The sequence below is a fragment of the Piliocolobus tephrosceles genome, chromosome 4, assembly GCF_002776525.5.
Source record: "Piliocolobus tephrosceles isolate RC106 chromosome 4, ASM277652v3, whole genome shotgun sequence".
Taxonomy (NCBI): domain Eukaryota; kingdom Metazoa; phylum Chordata; class Mammalia; order Primates; family Cercopithecidae; genus Piliocolobus; species Piliocolobus tephrosceles.
Window position 1 is genome coordinate 110,184,264 of NC_045437.1, and position 3,953 is coordinate 110,188,216.

Below are 3,953 nucleotides of genomic sequence, written 5' to 3' on the forward strand. Positions count from 1 at the left end.
CGACTCCAAAATCTTGTGTTCTTTCCCCTGTGGGACCTTCAGGGATCTGCAAATAGAGGTCCCTCTCTCCAGGGGCTTCCTGTTGCACTGGGCAGAAGGGAAGGTAGAACCTGCCCAGCCGCGCCCTCTACTCTTAGCCTTTCTCTGCCATTTCTTCACCAGATGGCAGCTTCCTGCCTGGGAATGGAGAGCTTGAGTGGCCGCCCAGGATGACTGGCAGCCTCCCCACCCACCCAACCTCATGGGAGGTCCCGTGGACCCTCCACCTCCATCTCACAGGGCCTGAAGCCCACAGGGGAATCCCTGAGCCGTTAAAGTGGGTCCTGGGGCCAGCCCAGGGCTGACATGGGGTTCGCATTTCATTTCTGGGCCATGACAAGCTCTGGTTCAGAGCCTTAGCTCAGCAGCGGCCCCTCTGCACCAAGTCACTTGGTCCCTGACACGGCATCACAGCCTGGAGCCCAACTGCATGAGCCCAGCTCACGCTTGTGATGCGTGGCTGTTCTGACAGCCCCGGTCTTGGTGCTCATTACTTGCTTGTCACTGTGCTTTACAGGCATAATGGGGACAAGAGCTTTAAGTTCTATCATTATGATTCTTTTTTTCTGCTGCAGTCCCTTATATGTAACCTCTGACTAAATACAACTTTTGCCTTAGTGCTGTTGCTGGAATGCAAAGCTTCTACTTCAGGTAAGCACTGAGAGCCAACAAGGTTGAAATAGAAAAGGATTTCCTCAATGTCTTTAGCTCCCAGGTCAGGTAGATAAACTCGGAGGTTTTCACACCGGGGGTGCACAGATTTCTGGGTACACAAAGTCTTTCTGGGAGGGAACAAAAAATAGGTTTTGCTACTTTATTGACTAGTGGAACGCAGCTCGTGTGGTGGGGGTGTGGCTCGCTCCTTCAGTGCTGCCTCTGCTCAGACCTCTAGGGGAGCATACAGATGGGCAGGTTGTGGATCTCCGACCCCACAGCACTGCCTAGGGGTGAATGTTTACAGCTCCTGAAGCCCCAGTGGGCGTGTGTTACTGTGTCCGGAATTGGTGGGTTCTTGGTCTTACTGACTTCAAGAATGAAGCCGCGGACCCTTGCGGTGAGTGTTACAGTTCTTAAAGATGGTGTGTCCAGAGTTTCTTTCTTCTGGTGGGTTTGTGGTCTCGCAGGCCTCAGGAGTGAAGCGGCAGACTTTCTCGGTGAGTGTTACAGTTCATAAAGGTAGTGCAGACCCAGTAAGTGAGCAGTTTAGCCATCCATAGGCAGTTCGTGTTAGCTCAACTAGACCCCTGCCTCATCAAAGAACAGAGGGCCGGGCACTGTGGCTCACGCCTGTAATCCCAGCACTTTTCTACTAAAAAAATACAAAAAATTAGCCGGGCGTGGGGGCGGGCGCCTGTAGTCCCAGCTACTCAGGAAGCTGAGGCAGGAGAATGGCGTGAACCCGGGAGGTGGAGCTTGCAGTGAGCTGAGATCGCACCACTGCCCTCCAGCCTGGGCGACAGAGCGAGACTCAGTCTCAACAACAACAACAAAAAGAACAGAGGGCTTTCTGTGTCCTGTGGTCCTTGCTTTGGTGTACCGGAAGAATCGAATCACACATGGTCTTGGCAAATGAGTGCAAGGTTTTATTGAGTAGAAGTAGCTCTCAGATGGGGGAGCCAGAAGGGAGATGGTTTTCTCCTGGAGTCGGACCACTCAGTGGCTGGAGATCTCCAATTGCCCCAGCCAAACTCTACATCATTCTGGTTGATGGCCTGCCGGCGTGCCTGTCCGTGTGTTCCTCTTAACATCCAGCCTCCTGTGTGTCTTCCGGCTACAGTCTTGGGGATTTTTCCAGGCACAAGATAGGGGTGTGGCAGGCTAGGATGACCTTGGGAAATGCAATATTTGGGCAGGAAAACAAAAATGCCTGTCCTCACCTAGGTCCGTGGGCACAGGCTGGGGGTGGAGCCCAGCCAGGGACCAGGCCCTCCTCTACCCAGCACTTCCCTTCCCCTCTTCTGTATCATTTAAAGGGACCACACTCTTCCCTTCCCAGCACTTTCCTTCCATGTCACTAGTATATGGAATTAAAAAAAATTTTTTTTTGAGACAGGGTCTCACTCTGCACTCAGAGTGCAGTGGCGTGATCTCAGCTCACTGTAACCTCTGCCTTCCAGGTTTGAGCGATTCTCATGCCTCAGCCTCCCAAGCAGCTGGAACTACAGGTTTGCGCCACCATGCCCAGCTAATTTAACGCCCGGCTAATTTTTGTATTTTGAATAGAGATGGGGTTTCACCATGTTGACCAGGCTGCTCTTGAAGTCCTGACCTCAGGTGATCCGCCCACCTTAGTGTCCCAAAGTGTTGGCCTCGCCCCGTGCATCTCCTCCGTTTGGCAGTTCCTGAGTTGTATCCTTTATTATGGCAGGAGTAAGGAAAGTGCCCTCCTGAGTCCTGTGAGTCATTCTAGCAAATTACAGAACCTGAAGTGGGGCAGGTTGTGGGAAGCCCTAACTTTGTAGCCAAGTCGGACCAAAGTGTGGGTAGCTCGGCACCATAAGACAGGCCAGTATTACGGGACTAAACCCTACGGAGCGTCAAGCCAACTCCGGGTAGTTAGTGTCGGAATCGGATGGAATCGTAGGACACCCAGTTGATGCCAGAATTGGTTGGTGTCTGGAGGGTTTCCCAAGGAAAACTGGGATGTGCTTACAGGTATAAGGGACATAGATCTGGGTAGTGACAGTAACAGGCACACTTGTTCCCCTGTGGCAGAGGTGGCTTGCCCTGCCCCTGGGCTGAGTCAGGAGTCTCTCCAGCATCACCTGGGGCACGCCAGGAGCATCCAGGCTGGGAAGAGAGACACCCTTTGGGGGCCATTGGGATGCCTTGGGCTGCAATTAACAGAAGCCCTCACTGACATGGGCTTCCTTGAGAAGGGGATCCAGGGGAAGAAAGGGTTTTGGGTGGGCTGCGTGGCCTTTTCACAGGCTTCATCCCCAGGGCCATCTTCTCTCACAGCTGCAAGATAAATGCCAGCCCCAACTGGAGCATGGCACTTTCTCATTCCTCCTGGATGGGGAGAGAGAAAGCATTCCCTCAAAGGCAGAAAAAAAATTCTCATCTTCAGCCATTTTTTTTCTTTTCTTTGGCAGAGACGGGGACTCTCTGTGTTGCCCTGGCGGCATTTTTTTTTTTTTTTTTGAGACGGAGTCTCGCTCTGTTGCTCAGGCTGGAGTGCGGTAGCGTGATCTCAGCTCAATGCAAGCTCCGTCTCCCAGGTTCACGCCATTCTCCTGCCTCAGCCTCCCGAGTAGATGGGACTACAGGCGCCCGCCACCATGCCCGGCTAATTTTTTGTATTTTTAGTAGAGACAAGGTTTCACCGTGTTAGCCAGGATGGTCTCAATCTTCTGGCCTCGTGATCTGCCCTCCCAAAGTGCTGGGATTACAGGCGTGAGCCACTGCGCCTGGCCCAGGCTGGTCTCGAACTCCTGACCTCAGGTGATCCACCTGCCTCAGCCTCCCAAAGTGCTGGGATTACAGGCAAGAGCCACCACACATGGCCTTCAGCCAATTTTGATACCTGCCCAACCGCTCTGGACGAAGAGAGTCAACAAGGAGATGCCAGGGCTGATTGCTTTAAGCCTGAGCCCCTGACTGGAACAGGAGATAAGATGACATCATAGACTGGCTGATGTGCTTACACTAACTTCATGAAGGGAGGGGACTGTGTGAAGGCAGTGGGTTCTGGGTGGGTGCTCTCTGTGTAGAGCTGCATTGCCTGGTACCGTCCTGACCCATGGGGAAGGAGATGACCTTCTCTATTTTCTCCTCCTTTGCCTTTTCTTTTTCTTTACCTTATAAATGTTTTTATTAAATGTTTATTTTTTGTATTCCTTAAAAGCAAAACAAAAATCACAAGTTTAACACTAATCCTTTGAAATACTGTACACCAAACAAAGCCACCTCAC